The 23368-nt window shown below is 43.8% G+C and overlaps 1 protein-coding gene across 1 annotated transcript in view; it reads right to left on the bottom strand.

Annotated features, from left to right (window-relative positions):
• LMBRD2 (LMBR1 domain containing 2) overlaps positions 1-23368 on the bottom strand; it is a 1695734-nt gene that overhangs the window by 912391 nt on the left and 759975 nt on the right. The gene's annotated exons all lie outside the window — the stretch shown is intronic.

The raw sequence follows: 23368 nt of genomic DNA, 5'->3' as shown, positions 1-23368 counted from the left end.
CAGTCTGCCAGTGATAAGGTTATTTACACCTTGGACTTGCACAGACAGCTCAGATATTAGTTGGATAAAACTGAAGTTATTCTTAATTTTGAGCAGCATTTTGTTTAATTTCATCCCAGGTCTTTGGGTTTAACGGTTTCTAAGCAAACCATCTTTTACTGGATTTCTAAAACCGGCTTGCACCTGTCACCTCTGGGCTTTCAGATACTGGCAAAGGCTCTTGCCACCCCCATAGTGCCTTTTTTAGGCAAGGCTCAAAAGACAAACCCACCTCCATAGACAACACAAGGAAAAATAAACTAAGGGTAATGCTACTCAATGCCAGAAGTCTAAACCTCAAAATGCAAGCACTCGAAGCTCTCCTCAGCATGGAGAATATCGATGTCTGTGCAGTAACAGAGACCTGGTTCAAGGCTCCCGAGAGCATCCCAGCACTACCAGGTTATACCTCATACCATGCTTTTCGGCCACAAAACTTGGACTGAACCACAAAAGGAGGGGGAGTATCCATATTCATCAAGGATACCCACACCTCCAGGTTAGTGGCACTTCACGAAGCATCGGAAACCATCCATGTGCAACTAACAGTGGGCAAAACTGCCTTTCAGTTTGTAGCCTGCTACAGACCACTATCTCAGACTCTGGAACCTCACGTGGCTTTCCTGAGAACATTGGAGAATATGAAGGTCTCTCCAAATACCTTTATATTGGGTGACTTCAACTACCCAAACATAGACTGGGAGCACTACTCAAGCCCCAACAGCCTAGCCCAGAGGTTCCTAGAATTTATAAACTCAAATGCTATGGAACAACTGGTCACCACACCTACAAGAGGGGAAAACATACTGGACCTGATCATCACAAACATGGGGACTCTATGCTCTGCACCAGAGGTACACCCCTCATTGGTAAGATCAGACCACAAATTAATCTCGCTGGACATCCACATCCCGACCCCACCACCACCCCAGAAAACCACAGTAAAAAACTTCTCCAAGGCTAATTTCACACTTCTCAAAACCGAGGTGAATTCACTCAAAGCCCCTGGGCCAGTGGACACTACGGCCCAAACTGCAGAATCCTTTATAAACGCATTCTATGGACATCTTCAGGGATGCATGGATCATGCAATCCCAAATAAAACCAAGACCCAATCCTCCAAAGGCAGGCATCCTGTCTGGTGGACCACTGCCATAAATAAGCTATACAACAAAAGGAGGAAGCTACTGCAGGACAGAGCAAAATCCCTCAATAAGAAAGCATCACTGATCAGTACTAGCAAAAAACTACGGTCCCTCATAAAATCATCCAAGGCTAGCTTCGAGAGAAAAATTGCACAAGACACTAAAGATAACCACAAGGCCTTCTTTAGTTATGTTAGGAACCTGGGTGCAACTCCCAGATATGTTCGGAGTTAGTCCAAAATGACAAAAAATACACTGAACCCACAGACATTGCCAATATCCTGGCTGATAGGTTCAGTGCAAACTTCTCCCCCCCTTCCCCCCCAAAAGAGCAAATATCTACCCCAGCAGAGAGCTGTCTCCCTATCATCTCAGATGCTCAGGTGAGAGCTGCTCTCTCCAAAGCAAAAAACACAGCATCAATGGGACCGGACGGTGTCCCGGGCTGCGTCCTACATGAGCTCCAAGAAGAGCTAAAACCTCATATTAGGTTGCTGTTCAATCTCAGCCTTACTACGGGATATGTACCCAAGGAATGGCGTACAGCAACAGTGGTCCCACTCCACAAAGGTGGTACCTCAACGGACCCTGGAAACTATCGCCACATAAGCCTGACTAGCCTGGTCTGCAAAGCTATGGAGCGGATCATCATGGAACTCATAAACAAAGACATTGGGGAACTACATACGCTACATCCTACACAATTCGGCTTTGTTAAGGGCAGATCCTGCCTCTTGAACCTGGTAGACTTCTTTGAAACGGTCACCAAGGCCATAGATGAAGGGAAGGTAGTCCACACAGCCTACCTGGACCTTGCAAAAGCCTTCGACACCATACCCCACTCTGGCATCATAGATAAGCTCTCCAGCCTAAATATTAACCCCTATGTCATAAGATGGGTTGCAAACTGGCTCAAGGACAGAACCCACATGGTCAGAATTGCGGGAGCCATGTCAGACTCGAAACCTGTTACAAGTGGCGTCCCACAGGGCTCAGTCCTGGGACCGCTCTTGTTCGGTATATATTTTTCAGAGGTACAGGCCAACATGGGAGGACTATGGCTGACCAAGTTCGCAGACGACTGCAAACTGGGTGCCATAATCGACACTCCAGCTGACACAGGCATCCTCCAGAAGGGTCTCACAGAGACGGACAATTGGTGCTAAAGCCATGGCCTAAAACTAAACGCCAAGAAGTGTATAGTTATCCCCTTTGGGAAAAACAAAGTGCCCACAGACTACCACATAGGAGGTAATCCATTAAGTATGGAGGAAGTAATTAGGGACCTGGGAACCCAAGTTGATAGTAATCTCTCCTTTGACAACCACGTTGCCAAAGTGGTTAGAAAGACCTTCTATATAGCCCACCTTATCATGAAAGGGTTCACATCTAGATCAAGGGAGGTCATTGTGCCCCTTTACTCATCCCTCATCAGGCCCATAATTGAATACAATGCCCCGTTTGGGATGTACCTTACCCGACACCTGCAGCAACTGGAAAGACCACAAAAGTACCTCATCAAGAGGATCAAGGGTCTCAAACAGATGACCTTTTCTGCCAGGTTAAAGAAACTCCAGCTCTACTCAGTTGCATACCGCCTGCTTAGAGGCGATCTGTGCCTGACGTATAAAGCCATGTCCAACCCAGAATTAATGGACATGCTCCACCTCAAAAAAATCCAAATCCATTAGAGCTATGCGCTCAAGGGACGTGAATCTCAACACAGAAATTAATAGGACATGCTGGAGAGACAGATTTGTGACCCAGAGGCTCCCAGCACTCTGGAATAGAATCCCAGTCCATATCAGGCAGAGCCCCTCGCTGACTCTCTTCAAGAGAAATCTTGACGAGTGGATGGGAGAACGTAGGTTCACCCCGGGGATCACTTCTGTGTCACTACTAGACTGAGGCACAGTAAACTAACCTAAAAAGGGCACAGTAAAACCCATTTTTAAGGGGTGGCGAAAGCCAAACACACTCTGGCTAGGCTGGTAAATGCCCTAGGGCATATAGCCTAGTATCAACCTATGAACCATTTCTTATTGCTATTCTTTCCATAGAAAATGTCCTTCCTCTTCAGTAAAGGCTCACTCTACCACAGCTGTTGCTTCCGCTGGTGCTTTTTTCAATGAGCTGGATATCAATTCCATCCCTGACGTTGCTACTTGGTTTTCTGTCCATACCTTCACTAAGCTTTATAAGTTGGCTGTTATTTCCAGGGTCAGAGCTGGCTTTGCCAGGGCAATCATGCATGGGTTTCTTAAGGGTTCTTCAGTGCCACCCTTCTCCCAGGTTACCTCTTGAGTTTTTTGTACTCTCCCTTATATAAGGAATACTGCAACAGTGACATGGAAGGACATAATACAGTTGTGTAAAATCTTACATTGCAGCATTCACTCCCTCCTTCCTGCCCCCTCTACTGTAGCGTGTTTCTTGCCCTCCTGGCCAAAGAGTTCTTGTCTCTTTTCTCCCTCTGTATGCACATGTTCCTCCTGGTCCATATGGGCTTTTCAGTTCTGAAGTGTGTGTGTGTGTGTGGCCTTGCATCACCTTAATGCCCTACACCTTAAGCAGGAAGCATACGTGTGATGTATGGCACCTGTAAATGCTAAAGGCTTTGGTAAACTGGTCTGAAATTGGGCTATCCTTGGCAGGAGATCCCTTACATAAAGAATACTGCAAAAGTGAAGAGAAGGACATCTACTGTTGGTAAGAATTCACATAAATGTAATTTCTTCTTTGTGCCCAAAGCCACTGGTCACATTTGGCTGCATTTTCAACTCATCAGCACTGTAGCTGCTAGCAAAAAAAGGTCTCCAAAACAGTGAGTGTTTCGTTACAATCCTTATAATTTGTTAATTTCAACAGTGTTAGTTTTCCAACTGCAGAACTGAGTATGGAGTTCGTTTATCATTTTATTTTAGTGGTAAATCTCCAACTTCCCTATTCCTTCAATGAAGTTCCCTTACACGCAGATTGATAATCATGGTGTTTTCTCCACATAAATATGCTTGTCAGCTGGCTCATCCATCCTACAGATGGCAATGGAGTGTGGTTAGCTGCAATGCTAGCTAGCATCTACTGAAGAGACGTGTATAACGTATAGTGCATGGGGCCAGAGGTATGTGTGCTTGAATCAGGCCGCATTTGTGAGTCAGCCTCCACTACCTGTGTACATAGCAGGGCTCTCATACCTGACACCATGCATATTAGTGGCTGCGGGAAATTTCAGTCCATGCAGCAGATGATGGGACATCTGGTAGATGTCTCTTCCTTCCTGCAACTGATTCTTGCTTTGGAGACAGAGACGTAGATTTGGTAGTCAGCTGGTGGGGAGTTAAGGTAGACAAAAAATAAATTAAAAAGCACTCATAGTAGAATGCTCCTAAAGGCTTTTGCTTTACTATAAATGTATTTTTTTGTTTCATAGGTTCATAGGTTTATACTAGGCTATCTGCCCTAAGGCATTTATAAGCCTAGCCCAAATTTTTGTGGCTTACGCCACCCCTTATATGAAAAAATACTGTGCCCATTAGTTTGTTGTGCCTCTGTCCAGCAGTGACACAGAGATGATTCCCGGGGTAAACCTATGATCTCCCATCCACAGGTCTAGATTTCTCTTGAACAGAGTCAGCGAGGTGCTCTGCCTCACATGGACCGGGATTTTATTCCACAGCATAGGGAGTCTCTGAGTGATAAATCTATCCCTCCAGCATGTCCTATTTATATCCGTGCTAAGGTTTAAGTCGCTTGCTCTAGTGGTTTTGGTGGATTTGGATTTTTTGAGGTGGAGCATGTCCATTAATTCCGGTTGGACATGGCCTTGTATGTCAGGCACATGTCACCTCTGAGCAGACGGTATGCGACTGAATAGAGCTGGAGTTTCTTCAATCTGGCAGCATATGACAGATTTTGGAGTCCCTTTATCCTTTTGGTGAGGAACTTTTGGGGTCTCTCCAATTGCTGCAGATGTCGGGTGAGATGCATCCCGAATGGGGCATTGTACTCGATCATTGGTCTGATTAGTGAAGAGTACAGGGGAACAATGACCTCACTAGATCTGGATGTGAATCCTTCATGATCAGGTGGGCAATGTAGAAGGTCTTTCTAACCACTTTAGCAATGTGAGTGTCAAAAGAAAGGCCACTGTCAACCTGGGTCCCCAGGTCCCTGATAACCTCTTCTGTGCTTAGTGGATTGCCACCTATATGGTAGCTTGGGATTACCTTGTTTTTCCCGAAGGGTATGACTATACATTTTTTGGTGTTTAACTTCAGGCCATGGCTTTGGCACCAGCTATCTGTTTCCGTGAGTCCCTTCTGAAGGATATCCATGTCCAATGCACTTTCCACTATGGCCCAGTTTGCAGTCATCTGCAAACTTTGTCAGCCAAAGTCCTCCCATGCTGGCCTGTACTTCTGAGAAGTAGATGCCAAACAATAGGGGGCCAAGGACCGAGCCCTGTGGGACACCACTTGTGACCGGCTTGGAGTCTGACACAGCGCCAGCAACTCTAACCCTGTGGGTTCTGTCCTTAAGCCAGTTTGCAACCCATCTTGTGACATATGGGTTTACATTTAAGCTGGTAAGTTTTTCTACAATACCCGAGTGGGGTATTGTGTCGAAAGCCTTTGCAAGGTCAAGGTAGGCTGTATGGACTGCCTTTCCCTCATCAATGGCCTTGGTGACTGTTTCGAAGAAGTCAAAAGTTCAAAAGGCATGATCTTCCCTTGACAAAGCCAAACTGGGTCGGGTCCAATGTCTGCAAGTCCCCTATATCTTTGTTTATGAGCTCCATTATGATCCTCTCCATAGCTTTGCAGACTAGACTTGTTAAGCTTATGGGGCGGTAATTACCAGGGTCCGTGAGGCGCCTTTGTGGAGTGGGACCACAGTTGCCGTACGCCACTCCTTGGACACGTATCCTGTGGTAAGGCTGAAATTAAACAGCTGCCTTATGTGCGGGGTTAATTCCTCATTTAGTTCGTGTAGCACACAGCCGGGGACACCATCCGGTCCCATTGATGCTGTGTTTTTAGATTTAGAGAGAGCAGCTTTCACCTGCGCATTTGAGATGTCCGGGAGGCTACACTCAGCTGGGATAGTTATCTCTCCTTTAGGGGGGGAGAGGGGGGTGAAGTTTGCACTGAACCTGTCTGCCAGTATGTTGGCAATGTCTGTGGGTTCAGTGATTTTTGTATCATTTTGGACTAATTCTGAGCATATCTGGGAGTTTCCTCCCAGGTTCCTAACATAGCTGAAAAAGGCCTTATGATTGTCCTTTGAATCCATGGCAATTTTTCTCTCAAAATTGGCCTTAGTTGATTTTATGAGTGCTCGTATTTTTTACTAATAATGATCAGGGGTGACTTCCCTTTTATGGATTTTGTTCTATCATGTAATAGCTTTCTCCTCTTATTGTAAAGTTTGTTAATGGCTGGGGTCCACCAGACTGGACGTTTGCCCTTTGTGGAAAGAGTCTTGGTTTTATTTGGGATTGCCTGATCCATGCAGTCCTGGAGGTGTTCATAGAAGGCATTTGTAAGGGCTTCCGCAGCTTGGGTTGTGGTTTCCTCTGGCTCAGGGGCCTTGAAGGATACTACACCAGTCTTGAGTAGTGTGAAGTTTGCTTTAGAGAAGTTCTTCACTATGGTCTTTTTTGTGAGAGAGAAATAGTATGTAGAACAGTATGAACAGTGTGCTAGATTTAATAATGTTACAGGCCACGGGGGAAAAAGTCTTCTGTCAGAATAAAATCATTTTAACGTAGAAAAGAAATCTGGTTCCCTGGTAAAAGGGAGCAGTCACATCTGCAATGCTTAAAACCTGGGTTCAATTAGTGAAACAGGTGCTAGACAGCCAGTAGCATTACACCAGTCTGCCATCTCCTGAACAGTGTGTGTTGTTTCTTTGCCTGGATGGAGACCCGAGTGGGAGTTAATGGTTCTGGCTTAGGCAGTGTTACAATAAGGGGAAGAGTGACAAGACCATCTGCAGTGCTGAGTGTACTTATTAAAGAGCATGTAGAAAGGTATTATTGGCATCACAGCATAATCTGTGTGGAGTATGTCAGGCTAAGAAGGAAGAGCATCCACCTGTCACAAGTCAGGAAGCATACTGGGGCATCCTTACTTCCTTCTCTCTCCCCATTCATGGTCAGGAAGAAAATGGGGCACCACTGCCATATGGCAGACTGTAGGAGGGTGTTTCCAGAAGTAAAAACTGAAAACAAAATAGCTCAAGAAGCACAAGAAAAAAATGTTTCTCAAACACCTTGTGAAGAAAGACATGAAAGAAGAGAAAGGCAGAAACATCTGGTAGAGCTGCACCCTTACAGACTTCTCAATACTACAATTAAAAACTTAAATACAAGGGTTGAGAAAAGTGTTTCACTGTTCAAGGAATGGACTAAAGAGTCTTTATGTACTCTTAGACTTGAAATGAAGTACAGAAGCCCATTCCACCTCTGAACACTGATCTAGCCCATTTTTCTTAGTCAAGTCAAAGTAAACTTTATTGTCATTCAGAAATCACACAAGTGTAAAAACTGTGTCTACGGACTCAATGTTCAGACAACATACAGACTATTCTCAGACATTTACACATATAACAACTAGCTATTATATCACAGACATGCAAGTACACAGACACATACTACAGATAATTAGAAACGCATGTTAACACTTTTTGCAGTGAACACTTACTTGCATGAGACTTTAGTATTGCACAGGTAACTTGGTTAAGATATTGCACTGATCCCTGCACAGAGAGAGATATTTAAGTATTGCACTGTGAACATTAGAGTATTGCACTACGGTTAATTTACAAATTCGTAATATGTATTACACTGAAAGAAGAGATATTTTACTGCACTACTACTGCTCTAGATGGCCTATAAGTTAACAGTCATGGTGAATATTGCACTGAGTATTAGATGAGACTGGTAACCAGGTTTATGCACAATATGAGACAAGCTAGACAAGCTACTACAGTTTCTACTGACCCAGACGGCCATCATGGAGCATAGTTGTTACTAGAGTTCAGCAGCCTGATGACATTAGGGAAGAAGCTGTTCCTGAATCTCGTAGTTCTGCGACGTATGCTTCGGAAGAGCTTTCTGGATGATACATGCAGGAACAGTCTGTAAGCAGGGTGAGTGCAGTCTTTAATTATTCCTCTGGCCCTGCTGAGACACCTGGATAAGTACAAGTCATAGACAGATGGTAAAGTGGTGTTGATCATCCTCACAGCTGTCTTCACCACTCTCTGGAGGAATTTGCGCTCCGAGTTAAAGCAGCTTCCATACCATATTACGAGGTTGTTCATCGGGATGCTTTCTATATATAGTACCTCTGTAGAAGGTAGTGAGAACTGTCGATGGGAGATTCACTCTCTTCAGCCTTCTAAAAAAGTGAAATCTCTGGTGTGCTTTCTTGACTATGGCATTTGTATTGGTGTTCCAAGACAAGTTCTCATTAATGTGCACTTCCAGAAACATTGTGCTTCTCACTCTTTCCACTGTTTCCCCACTGATGGTAAGGGAGAAAGTTCCTTGCAATTTTTCCTGTAGTCCACAATTACCTCTTTTGTCTTGTTTACGTTTAGTGCTAAGTTGTTATTTCCACACCAGGTAATCAGTTGCTCCACCTCATCTCTGTACGTTCTTTCATCGTCATTACTAATGAGGTCCACCACTGTTGTGTCATCAGCAAACTTGTTCACATTTAGTGCCAAGTTGTTATTTCCACACCAGGTAATCAGTTGTTCCCCCTCATCTCTGTATGCTGTTTCATCATCATTACTAATAAGGCCAGCCACTGTTGTGTCATCAGCAAACTTGATGATGTGGTTTGTATTGTACCTGGCTGTACAATCGTGTGCTAAGAGGGTGAACAGCAAGGGACTTAGTACACATCCTTGTAGGACTTCAGTGTTAAGAGTGATACTACCTGAGGAGTTATTTTCTGTGCACATTTTCTGAGGTCTGTCTGTGAGAAAATCAAGAATCCAGTTACAAAGTGAAGTGTTGACGCATAGTTGGATTAGCTTCATTACCAGACTACATTAACTAATTACATTAGACTAATTACAGACATTAGTGACTTCTTAATGGCAAAAGATCAATGGTTAAATGGTTATACTTAATTTTGGTCCTACTTGTGCTGTTTGAGGGATCTGACACTGTGAACTACTACAGCTTGTTCAGTACTGTAACCACATGATTTACTTCTTGCTTCTCAAGCTCTCTTTACAGAGTGATCTCTTGAGGAGTTAAGTCTTCTGCAAAATATCGTTGGAACATGAACAGCTAGCTGCAGGACTTCATTCTGGCCCCTCTGTTGTACAGAAAAAAGAAGTTATGTCTTACCTTAATGTTCCATCTGTGTTGTTGATCTTCGTTCATTCATTACCGATGGGTTATCAGTTCCATCCTCAGAACTGAGCCGACCTTATACCAAGCTCACTTCAGCCAAAAACTCTCAAGCCAAGATCTTACCCACAATGCTCTGCTCCCTGTTACCTCAGATCGAGTTTGCAAGTTGATAGACAAAAGTAGAGGCTATCTCTGGTCATATCGGTCCTACAACTATGGAAAAGGAGCATATGAAATCCACCAGGAACCTCTGGAGGGGGACGGAGGGTGGGAAGTAATGAATGAACGAAGATCAACAACACAGATGGAACATTATGGTAAGACATAACTTCTTTATCTGATGTAGTTAATATTCGTTCATTAATTACTGATGGGACAGAGTTTCCAGCTACCTGTATCCCTGGGCGGTCCTCATGGAAGGACATTCCTGAGCACCATGGAGCCAAAAGAAGCTCTACCTCTGGAGGCCAAATCTAATTTGTAATGAAGGATAAAACTATGGGGTTTGGCCCAAGTCGCAGCTGAGCAAATGTCATTGAGGGAAGCCCTAGCATGGAAAGCTGCTGAAGTTGCCATAGACCTTGTAGAATGAGCTTTCACTTTGTGAGGCAAGGTGATGTTGTTCTTGATGTATATGAAGGTAATGCAATTTTTCAACCATGACGCCACTGCAACTTTAGAGACAGGATGACCTAGTCTTGGTCCAGAAAAGGCCAGAAATAGTTGGTCTGATTCACAGGTAGATTTTGTTCTGTCCAAATAAAAACAGATTTGCCTGGGAACATCTAGGGAGTGCAGGCAATACTCTCCCTTGTTAGAATGATTAGGAAAACATACTAGAAGGTCAAAAGACTGGTTGATAGACCGCTCTGACACCACTTTCGGTAAAAAGGAAGAATTCATTCTCAGTGAGACCCTATCCTTATAGAAAATAAGATACGGATGTTTGATGCATAAGGCTTGAAGCTCTGACAGATGTCTGGCATATGTGATTACAACCAGAAACAAAGTTTTCCAAGAGAGGTACTTTAAATCACATGAAGATGCAGGTTCAAAGGGGGGAGCTGTTAGGGCTTGTAGAATGAAGGCCAAATCCCAAGGTTGTACTGGTTCTCTAAAGGGAGGTTTTAGGTGAAAAACGCCCTTCCAGAAAGTCTTACAGAGTCTGTGTGACATGAATGAAGAGTCCTGGAAGCCAATATAGAAATTAGAAATGGCAGCTAAACGAACACGAATAATAGAGGCTGATACCCCAGATTGAAAAAGATGTGATAAGTAATCTAATATCACCGAAACTGGGGCTGACAAGGGGTCCAATTGTTTGTTCACTGCCCATAATGTAAATCTTTTCCATTTGCTGAGATAGATTAGCCTGTTGGATGATTTATGAGATGCAATAAGAATATTGCGCACCAGGGAGGAGAGGTTATCCTGCTTGGCAATCATTGGAAGTGGAGAAACCAATCTGTCAGCTTCAGGTTTGTTAGATTGGGGTGAGTCAGACCCTGTGGATGGGAGATCAATGTTGGAGTTGGACTGAGAATCCATGGTCGATCTAGCAGGTGAGGCCGAATGAAAGGGAACCAAACTTGTCGAGGCCAATATGGAGCAATGAGGATCACTTTGCACTTAAAACTGCTGTGCTTTCTTCAAAAATTGGGAGATGAGGAAAAGAGGAGGATAAGCATAAAGCAGACCCGAAGGCCAAGAGTGGACTAGAGCATCTCTCGCTGACTGTCCCCGAGGGGGTATCAGGGCAAGGTAGTTGCTGCACTTGTAGTTGATTGGGGAGGCGAATAGATCGCAGCAAGCCTGGCCCCAGCAGTTCAAAATTGTTGCAGCTATCACAGGATTGAGGGACCACTTGTGAGGTTGTAGAATGCACCTGCTCAATTTGTCCACTATCACGTTGGAGCTCCTGGGAATGTGTGTTGCAATTAGAAAGCAGTTGAAAGCTATCGGCCATTGCCATATTCTCAAGGCCTCTCAGCATAATGGGTAAGCTTGTTGATGTACCAGACGACTGATGTGTTATCTGATTGGATTGCAACAGACCCTGATGGAAGGCTCGAGTGGAATGCTTGCAGTGCTAATAGCACTGCCTCAGTTCCAGGACATTGATATGCAAATAAACCTCTGTCTCCGACCAGGTGCCTTGGACCAAGTTTCCCTGACATAGCCCCCCCCCCATCAGGGAGACGTCCGTGGTCACTGTGGCTTTTGGCTGACGGGGGCTGAAGGGGCGAGACCACTGTTGGGGATTTTGGGACATCCACCAGAGCAAATTTTGCTTGCATCTCTGAGTTACATTGATCTGCAAAGGATGTTGTAGAGGGTACCACTGAGTGAGAAGTAGTCACTGAAGAAGTTTCATGTGGAACCTGGCCAGAGGAACAATGGTGATCGAGGCTGCCATCAATCCTTTGGAGTATGGACTGAGCAGAAGATTTGTGGTGACAGATTAGTGGCTGAACCTGTTGTCTTATTCTTTGAAGTCTGTGATCCAGAAGAGATGCTGTGCAATTTCTCTTGTCCCATAGAACTCCGATGAAGTCTAAAAACTGTGCTGGGGTCATGCTGGACTTCTCCCAGTTTATAGCGAATCCAAGGCACTAAGCTGCGAGAAGAGTGTAGTCTAGGGCTTCTTCCAGTAGACGCTTGGTGGGGGTGGTAAAGAGCCAGTCATCTAGGTATGAAAATGCCTGGAATCCTTGAAGTCACAGGTGAGCGATAACTACTGCCATGCATTTGGTGACCACTCTGGGGGCTGTAGAGAGTCCGAACGGCAGTGCTCGAAATCGGTAGTGACTGGGTTCTATGCATTAGCGGAGGTATCTTCTTTAGCGCTTGTCCACTTTTATATGGTAATACGCATCTTGAAGATGTACAGAGCACATCCAATTATCTTCTTCCAGAAGAGAAAGGATAGACTGAACTGTGACCATCTGGAATTTCTCTGTTTTTACAAATTTGTTTACTGTGCTGAGATCCAGAATCAGTCTCCAGTCCCCTGTCTATTTTGGCACTAAAAAGAACCTCGAGTAAAAACCGGATCCTATCTGGTCTGGGGGGACCGTTTGGATGGCTCTTTTTTGTAGCAGCCTTCGGATTTCATGTGCTGCTGCTTCCCTTTGACTGGGTGGGAAGTCAGATAAGTCTCTGGGTGAAGTGGGACAGAGATGGAAGGGAATGCGATAGTCTCTGGATAGTATTCATTGTACCCAAGAATCAATGGTTATGGTTCACCAGGCAGTGGGGTACAAGGAAAAATTACCCCTGACTGCTTCCAGAGGTGCGCAGTCAGGCAACGCTTCAGGAGCGCTGGGAGGGTTGCCCAGAGAAAGAATCTCTGGCACCCTGGTTTTGCGGACCTCCCCTGCCCCAAAAGGGGCATCTTCCATTAGAGTCTCCTCCTCTGCCCCTAGGGGAGAACTTGGCACGTGCGTCATGGAAAGAGCCCTGTGATTTTCTGTGCCACATCTTCCCACTCCTCTGATTTCTGGAGTAGAATAGTTGAGGGGTGGAGTGTCGGACACCAACGGCAGACAGGGTCTTACCATCTTGTTCACACCTTGCCAGTGTATCTTTAACCTTTGGGCCAAACAATGAAGCAGACTCGATAGGGGCATTCATAAAGGAAGCCTTAAAGGAGTCTGCAAAGTTGCAAAGGTGCATCCAGGCATGATGACTCATGACTATGCCTGCGCCTGCCGCTGTAGCCACTCCTTCCATTGCGTGTGAAATGAGGCGCATGGAAGAATTGGATATAGAGTCCAGAGTCCCTATCTGAGAAGCTACGTTGTCGCACACCTCATTAGAAACAGCTCCTGCCAAGGTTTCAGAGAGTTGGTTGGTAAGGTCCCTCTGGAGCCTCGTAAAGTGTGCCAAGTAGTTCAAGGACCTTACAGCGAAGGTCAATGAAGCAAACAGATGCTTCCTGAGTCTGTCTATTGCCTGGGACTCCTTTTTGGGTGGATGGACAGACTGTCTCGCTTCTGCCAAGTCTTTTTTGGTTGCAGCCGCCACCACCATGGCATCTACTGGAAAACCTTTGGACCAATGAAGATGTTCAGCAGGGGGAGATAAAATCCTGTCAGGCCTCCAAGGTATAGCTTCCAAGGTGTCAGGAGCCTTCCATGCATACTGGACGATGAGCTGGACAAGCTCATCAGCCAGTGGGGTAACCCTGGAGGTAGGGGGCCAGGTACAAAAGGCCTGCAGGAATACGGATTCCTCTGAGGAAGGGCTGGAGGACTTCCAGTCGCCCCTCTGTCTTAGGATCTCGAGGATGTCACCAAAGGACACCTTATCAGAGGGTGACCGTGGGGACCCTTCCCCGTCAAAGTCTGTATCTTCGGTCAGAGACTCCTCAGTGGAGTCCATGTGCTTCCTCCTGCATGAAGCCTTGCAAGGAACTTCCTCAGTGGGGAGCTCTGGGGAAGATTGGGAGGAGGGGATCTCCTGAGGGGGAGAAGCCTGAGGCCCTTGTGCCCAGGGTCCAGTAGTTGTGGCTTGTGACCGTTGCAGCACAGAGGGGGGCAAGGACTCTGACAGGGTGGTTTTGCCAGCAGAGGCAAGTGCCCTCTCCATGGCCTGGAAGGCCGAGCCGCCCGAAGAGGGATGGGAGCCCAGAACCGTGCACGACAACCTTGAAACTGGGGTCACATCCCACTCCAACAAGCTGACCTCCAGACCAGGAGTCTCAAGAGGACTGTAGAGCATGAGGGCAGGAGGATTCCTGGAGGGCGCCACAGAAAAATTTGGCGTGGAACCAAGAACGCCTACCCCCATGACACAGCCACTAGCCAGAGAAGTGCCAGGTACCCAGTGCACCAAGGGCCACAAGGACGACTTTGGCTCCACAGTGAGGTCTGCTGTTGGTGTTGAAGGAAGGGAGGCTGCTGTTGGAGGAAGGGGCTTTGATGCTTCCCTGGAAGTCAAAGGAGGACTGCAAGTTGGATTCTGTGGAGAAATATGGTCACCTGCAAGAGGGAGCGCAGCTTTAGATGGGTGAGAGTCCCCTGGCCACAAGCAATTGGTCAACAAGCCACAACACATCCTGTTTTGAGAGGCTCCTGGTTGACCTCATACAGAGACCTGATGGAGATTCTGACCTCTCTAGAAATGGGCTGTACTGATTTCTCACAAACAGATCCAAGGAAGGCGAGTACTTAGTCCTTGCGAGTTTGTGTGGTGCATAGCCCAGAAGCAAGGGTGTCTGCACCAAGGAGAATGGTGTCGAGGTTATCTGCACCAACAAAGGCAGCGCCATAGGTGTCGAGGGTGTCTGCACCGTGAAGGGTGGTGTGGCAAATGTCTGTACCGATGAATATGGTACCATCGACTGTGTTTGCACTGGTAACAACGGTGTCAAAAATGACTGCAACAAGCAGCATGTCGGTGCAGAAGACGTCTGCACCATAGAGGGCAGTATCCCAGAAGTTGATAGCATCGACAAGGATGGAGCTGAAGGAGTCTGCACCAACGGTGCCAAAGGAGACTGTACCTGTGGAGATGGTGCCAACAGGATCTGCACTGACGTCAGTGGTGTCGATAAAAGCTGCGACAAAACTGTCAAAGCCTTAAGTGTCTGCACCAGGAACTCCAGTGCCGGTGGTGATAAAGAAGACATAGCTGGTGTGAGAATCAACTGAGGCAGTGCCGAGGCTGGGGCCAAAAGGATGACAGATGGTAGCACCGGGCTCGAAATTTTTACCTTTTTGTGAGTCGACTCCTTGCGATCTCCAGAGGGAGAAGAAATGAGCAACCTCGAGGAGGAAGAAGAAGAACGCCTCTTACTGGGTTTAGCAGGAGAGCGTGAGCCCTCTGACTCAGAGATAGCCTCGCAGAAAATAGTTTTAAGTAGGCCTTTTAGAATTAATTTATTCTTCCTTTCATTTAGAGTCCAAGTCAAAAAATTTCTACAAATCCCACACGGAGGGTCCACTGAAAGGTGGGAAACATTCAGGCAATAAACAGATAAATAGCAAAAAACAAAGGCCTCTAAAACTGACTAGGGAACCAAATAATGTGAAAAGTAAGGTAGATTAGGTAAAAACACACTGGTTCCACATGGCTGAATAAAGGTCTTGAAACCTTTATTCAGCCGTGTGGAACCAGTGTGTTTTTACCTAATAAACAGATAAATCATGGCCATCAGAAAGCAGTAATTTACGGCATTCTGTACATTGTTTAAAACCAACACTACTTTTCTTATCTGACATTGTGATATCAAGGGAGAAGTATGACACTACTAAGAGGTTAAGAAAACTACCCAGAAGGGTAAGAAAGGGAGATTAGAAGGATTACCAACGATGGTAATGGAGAATTACCTCAAAGGTAAGAAAAAGGAAAATACTATAGGGAGAGAGTCTCAATGTTGCGATTGGGTAGGAGGACACTGATAGTAACTAACTGAAAACTTTCTAAACACTAATAATAGAAAAAACTTAAAAAAATTGAACACTTGGCTGAGAGAGAATGGCTTGACACTGCTGTACAGCAACACGGCAAATGAGATCGGAGGTAACATGGAGCAGAGCATTGTGGGTAGGATCTTGGCTTGAGAGTTTTTGGCTAACGCGAGCTTGGTATAAGGCCGGCTCGGTTCTGAGGACGGAACCGATAACCCATCAGTAAGGAATGAATGATGATTAACAACATCAGATTGTATATTTTGCCATTAAAGATGATCACACAACCGTACAGATAACATCAATGTATAACACTACTCTTTTTAGGGCCAGATGAGCGGTTTTATCATCCTAAAAGACACTCTGCATTCCACAATTACTTAGATGAAAAACAGCTGACAAAGTCAATTCTATAAAAACTGAGACAGCCTCATGTATGGTGCAGCTTGCCCAATGTACATGCCTTTCCTGACCTCTCTTATCCTGTCTAGAGATGCTGACAATATTCATCTAAGGCTAAAAAGTCAAGTAGCTCCTGATAATACATTGACACTTAAAGGCTTTGCTATGCATCAGTGGTTATCAGATCAAATTCCATCTGGAGAATGTCAGATAAGTCAACCACATACTGTAGCATTTTCTAACTGGGGCACTTGTTGAGGCTCTTGCCCATCTCCTGTGGCTCCAGCTTTTTGCAACCAAAGTTTTAAGCGCATTTTCCACATTTTGTCATATCACTGTAGGATCTGGTCTGATTGTCTATTGTGACCTTATACAGAAGTTATAATAGCACTGGATGCATTTCACCCATGTCTGTCCAATATGACAGACTGGTACAGAGTTGCTCTTCAGATTCGATGCAGCCATTAGCTAGTGCTCTAGTACCTCAACCTCCCTCAAACTTTCCCATAATCCTCTGTAAGCTTTACTTCAGATCAGGTTTGCTGCTTAGTTACAACCTGTATCATGAGAACAGTAATGGAATACTAATAAACCACTGAGACGTGACAATTTGGATGTGGGATGGAGGGAGGGATGTCATATCAGTCAGATATGGATAAAAAGGATCCAGCATTACAGCAAGTACATAATCTTCATATCCTATTTCATCAATTCATCTAATCCGACAGTTGGTACAGAATCTCAAGCTACCAAAAATCTTGGGTGGAATCATCATAGGATACCTCTGACAAACAAAGCTCTGAAGGTAGCGCTGGTTTGAGAAATGATGTCTAGTTTATAAAGTTTGGAAAAGGTGTCTAGACCATACGACTGCTGCACAAATATCACCAATTGAAGAATTCCTGAAAAAGGCTCTAGAAGTTGCCATCAATCTTGTAGAATAAGCCTTCAGGATCTTGTAAGCAAAGGCAGAGAGGGTTTTACAGATTTTAGAGCCAAGTTTGTTAAGAACAAAGGAGATAAACAACTGGGAATGTTTTCTGACAGTTTTGGTTCTGTGTAGGCAAAACCTGACATGCCTGTGTACGTATAAAATGTGCACTCTTTTGTTGGAATAATTTGGAAACGAAACTAAAAGATTAACAGAGTGCCTATTATTTTCAGATGCCACCTTAGGAATAAAGGCTGGGTTAGGTCTAATGTTTATTCTATCCTTATAGAAAACCAAGTACTGAGGAATAACTAATAAGGCATGTACTTCTGAAACCCTGTCTGGCTGACTAAGCAGCTACTAGGAAAAAAAGTATTTTCCAAGACAAGCACTTCAAGTCTGCAGAAGAAGCTGATTCAGAGGGAGGTTTTGTTAATGCTTCCAGCACTAAATGTAGATCCCATGGAGGGGTAGGGTATTTAATGGGAGGGTGAAGAAGAAACACCCCACTGATGGTAAGGGGAGAAAGCTCTTTGCAATTTTTTCATGTAGTCCACAATTATCTCTTTTGTCTTGTTCACATTTAGTGCAAAGTTGTTATTTGCAAACAACTTACGAGAAGCCAAGGCAGTGTTCTGAAATCAGGGATGGCAATAGGAACCTGAAGCCAATTGCACCTTGACGATGGAGCAAATGGAGCCTGCTTCAAACAATGTAGACAGAAAAAGTAAGGCATATACAATACAAGCAGAACAGGGATCAAACCCCTGATTCATTGTCCAGAAGCTGAAATGTTTCCATTTACTTTTGTAATATTTTTTGAGTAGACTGCTTCTGAGAAGCAGCCAAAATGTGTATTATTTTTTTTTTTTTTTGCCAAAGGAATTACATTTAGCCATTATGGGAACTGGAGAAACTTGAGGTTGTAAAGGGCTAGGTGAGGCTAAACAGATTTAAGCTGCGTTCTTGTAACAATGCTCATTCCAAGGAACTTCAGCTGGCCAACATAGTGTCCATTTGTATATCTAGCATTCCCCTGGGTAAGAGATCCTAGAATTCCTACAACATTAGAAGAACAGAGGATCATACAATAGCTAAGGGAGTTCTTCAAATGAGGTCTGAGCAGAAGGATCCAAATCTGTCTGGGCCAACGTGGAGTAGTGAGAATTACCTGTGATTTGCAATCTGATGCCTTCTGTAGAAACCAGATTATTAAGAGAAGAGTGGAAAAGGAGGACAGTAGACTACGGGAGTCAATGACAGACTAAAATATCCCTGTATTGCTGTCCCTCTTGGGGAACTAGGGTGAAGTAGTAGCTGCTCCATTTAGTGTTGGATGGGATTGGGAAGGCAAACATGTCACAACAAGGTTGACCACAGTAAATGAAAAATTCAGAAGGTACAGCTGGATTAAGAGACCACTCGTGAAGTATTAGGACAGACCTGCGGAGTCTGTCCACTAGCCAGCTGAAGTTCCTTGGAATGAGCATTGTTACAAGAACGCAACTTAAATCCAGTGTCCACTGCCATACACCCATAGCTTCTCTGCAAAAGGTGATAAATTCTGGTTCTAGAATGTTTGTTGATATATCAGACTACCAACATAGTGTCCATTTGTATATCTAGCATTCCCCTGGGTAAGAGATCCTAGAATTCCTACAACATTAGAAGAACTGGCCATATCTGCAGGACATTGATGTGAAGACTGCCCCCATCCCAGAAAGGAGGCATCTGTAGTTACTATTGCTGATGGCATATGCAGAACAAATGGTCATCCTACTCACATGTACGAGGATGTCAGTCACAGTTTAAATAATTTCTGCATGACTGGGTCAAACAAATGGTGGTCAAAAAGGAGTCTGTTCATTCTGACCATAGTGTGGGGGCAGCATTCACTGAAGAATTCACATATTAAATCTGGTGTAGTGTACCACAGAGACTACAGCTGACATGAGGTCCAGGACATGCAAGACCAGCACTACAAGTGGTTCCTGACGATAATAAAGAATTTGAACTGCTTTTTTGCAGGGAAGCTCGTCATTCCAGTGAGAGAGACATTTGGCAAGAAGTTTTGTCTAAATGGTTACTGATAAAAACAATTAGTTGAGATGGATGAAGTTGTGACTTTTGATAGGTTATATAAATGCTTAAGGACAGGTAGATTTGCAAAAAGCAATTTCTGGCTTTGATTAAGGACACTGGTTCATAGGTGCACACTATGTTAACGACCACTGGGGCCTTTATAAGCCTAGCCATGCAACCCAAGTGTATTCTATGAAATATTGTGCCTTAGAGGTTATTTTAAGGGATGTATGTTAGTTAGGACATGATTTAATGTCTGCCTCTGTCCATCACAAACATATATGTCAGACCAAAGGTGAATTTCCAATTTCCCATCCACTAGTCCTGATTCAGCTGGACAGGGTTAGGGAAGAGCTCTGCTTTACATGGATAAGAAGCCTATTCCAGGGAATGGGGATTCTCAGAGATACATACCTTTCCCAACAACATGTCCTACTTAAGTCACAAGCAAAGATTAAAATCCTTAGATTTAGTAGTTCTGGTGCTGTTCATTTTAAGGATAAGCAAATGTTCCATCAGAGCAGGATCCAAGGATGTCATGAATGCCAGGCATAAATTGCATCTCAGCAGTCTGTAGGAAACAGGATATAGAGACAGGGCTTTGAGGCAATCTGCAAGGACATACTCTTTATATCATGTAATCTTTGTTGTGAGGAATCTCTGTGGGCATTCCAGTTTTTGTATGTGCCTGGTCAAGTACATACAAAAGAGTGTGTAATACTCAATGATATAACTGATGATGGCTGAGTACAGTGGCACAATGATATCCCTAAACCTAGATGCCATGCCATTACTTATAAGTTGGGTGACACAGAATGATTTTCTTACAACCTTAACCACATGTTGGTCGAAAGCCAGGTTACTATCTATGTGAGTTCCCAAATCTCTGATTACTGTGTCTACTTTTAGGGGTGTTTTATCAATGAGTTAGCTGGATGGCAGACTTCCCTAAAGATACTATTACGCATTTCTTGGCCGTGAGTTTTAAGATGTGGCTTTGGTACCAGTCATTTGTCTGTGTCAGACCTTCCTGCAAGATGTAAGTATCTCTGGGGGGGCAATGACATTGGCCTTTACTTCCAAAAAAATAGATGCCAAAGAGTAGTGGAACCAGCACGCAGCCCAGGGACTCAACTGGTGACCAGCCTCTTTATGGAGGTAGTTTCTCAAGTCTTAACTTCCTGGGTCCTGTCTGTAAGCCAGTTGGCTATCCAGCGAGTTACATAAGAGTTTACACCTTATTCAATGTGTTTGTTTACAATGCCCAAGTGCACTGCTGTATAAAGTGCCTTAGCTAGGTCAAGGTAGGTAGTATGCACCATCTTTCCCTCATTCATTGTCTTTGTGACCTTCTCAAAGAAGTCCACCAGGTTCAATAAATATGACCTGCTTTGGATGAAACCAAACTGGGTTGGATCCAATGTATGAAGGATTCCTATGCTGCTGTTAATCATTTCTTTCCATGGTAATTCTTTCCATGGCTTTGCATGTGACACTAGTCAGACTAATGGGTATGTAAGTTCCTGGGGTCCATCGATGGTCCACACTTGTGCAGAGGGATGACCATTGCAGTCTTCCATTTGCATGGTACGAAGCCTGTGCAAAGGCTATGGTTGAAGAGTGACACCAGTGGCCCAGGCAGGTTCTATTTCAGGCTATTTAAGAGGCATCCTAAGATATCATGGGAGCACACTGAAGCTGTAGTACTGGCCTTAGAGAGCACAGCTAAGACCTGCTCCATACTGATGGGTGGAAGGATTGTGTTATATGGTATTTCCTGGGGAGTCAGGGGTGAAAGAAGGGTAAAGTTGGTGCTGAATTTGTGTGCCAGAGGATTTGCTATATCTCCCAGTTCCATGCATTTATCAATAGTTTGGCACACTGCTGTGTGCTGCCTTTGAGGTTTCACACACAGTGGTGGCTGGTGACCTCAAAGCAGGTGGATCTAGCTGAAATGAGGTGAGGTTCTATTACAGCAGGTCAGTGACCATTACCTGTGATCAAACAACAAATGCAGTCTTTAATTTTCATATACAGACTGCCTTAATATGTACCTACTCATAGCCACTTTACTGGCGATATACATATACATCTCACTTATCTGGAATCAACAAAGGCAGCAATAGGTGACATGCAGCCTTAAACAACAGACTCCACTATTAACCTCAAGCACGTCCCCTGGCCACCCTTACCAGAACAAGTCTGGAGGATACAAATGAATTAAGCTAGGGATCTGAGGCTGCTAGGGATCCAGAAATTATAGATGCATCTTAGAGCTTTTTTAGCAACTTTTTGATTTAGTGATGGTGTGAATAAAAAAGAAATCATGGCTAAGGGGAAAAGTTCAGTCTTATTTTTTTTCAAGGAAAAATAAGTTATGTCTAAAGCTTAATGGTCAAGTTAACAAAACAGTAGTTCCAAAATAAACTGAGAGGAAAAGTACAAGGATTCATAAATCCTACCTGGGTACAGTGCCTGCTTTCTTTTCTATCCAAAGAGGGATAGTTGCATTTGGTGTACCCTTCTGATGTTAGATTAGAATGAGAGTAAAAGTAGAAATGGCCAGAGGCATATATTATTATGGCTGAGGGTCAGGGAGAAGAAACCAAAGCATATGAATAAAAACCACAGACACAGGGAGGATACTCAGACTCCACACAGAGATAATTATAACCAAAAACTCAGCAAGAGAACCAAGCACTATTAAATAGTGATGCAACTCAATTCAACGCTCTGCCAAAATTCAACTGCTATCACTCGCATCCTGCTCAAACTACCATGGATATCCACTTATTAAGAAAAACATATGACAGACAGCCACTTATTAAGAACAATGCTGATATCCGACTATAACAGAAAGTGAAAAAGGTATGACCAACTTGCTACTTTTAGATCTAGTGTAACCCCTCTCCATACACATTCAATCATTTCTTCATAGACAATCCCCATATTCAAGTACAGCCACTTTATTGAATGTGCAAACCTCAAATATCTGAATGTCTCAAAATAGCCATACACCATCAATTATAGCCACTTGCAGGGCTGTGACAGTATACATCAGGTATTTTGCTGTATCAAATGTTAAAATAAATATTTAAAAATTGCCACACAAGATTTTTTCTGCTCAGCTCACTGCTGTCAAAATAGTGTACAACCATCCCATACATTGAAATATCTATTGACTTATTACTATTTTTTGAATCTGTTATGAAATTCTGTTGTATTCTTGGGGCTTTTCCCCTCGGGACTCCAATGAAAATGGGCCACTGGCCCAGCTGGACTATCCCAGTGAACAAATGTAAATAAAAAAAAATAAAATAAATTATCTCAAGAACCAAGAATAAAGCTAACATTGTTGGTGGAAAAGAGTCAACATCAGGTGCAGCTACTGCTTTTGTATACGTAGAAACTTGACAACACTTGCTTATATTTTGAAAATATAACAAAGGAAGATATATTTCTGAAGAAATTTATGGAAATACTTGGTATGGAAAATGTGAACTCAGTAGTAGGAACTCAGAGAGAATTTACATTTTGTTCCCCAAAGTACAATTACTGACCTAGACTATACAGAAATTATATTTTGCAGGAACATTTACATTTAATTGAAAGCTTTGACACACATCCAATAATTATTTCAGATCATGCACCAATAAAAAAACAATAAAAATGTAGGGTAATGAAGTAAAAATGAGACACTGGTGAGTCCCCACCTACCTGTTACAAAGAGAAGAAGTTAAGGAATGGGTAGTGAAAATTATTTGAAACTTATTAGTGAAGACAAAACTTTCTCCGTCCTCCTTCAGAAGTTATAGCTAATGAGTGGGAAACAATTAAAGTGGAGTTTAAAAACAGGTTAGAAATAAAAGAAAAAGAGATATGGTTAAGAAGTAAGAGTAATTACTTAAAGGGGTTGACAAAGGTTAAAATATTGCAGAGTAAGGGGAATCTTGTAGAACAAGAGAGGAGCAACTACAGAGTG

Source organism: Protopterus annectens, chromosome 1.part0 (assembly GCF_019279795.1).
Source record: "Protopterus annectens isolate FY-2018-M chromosome 1.part0, PAN1.0, whole genome shotgun sequence".
Taxonomy (NCBI): Eukaryota; Metazoa; Chordata; order Ceratodontiformes; family Protopteridae; genus Protopterus; species Protopterus annectens.
Note: the sequence above shows the minus strand (reverse complement) of the source record. Positions and strands in the feature narration are given on the sequence as shown.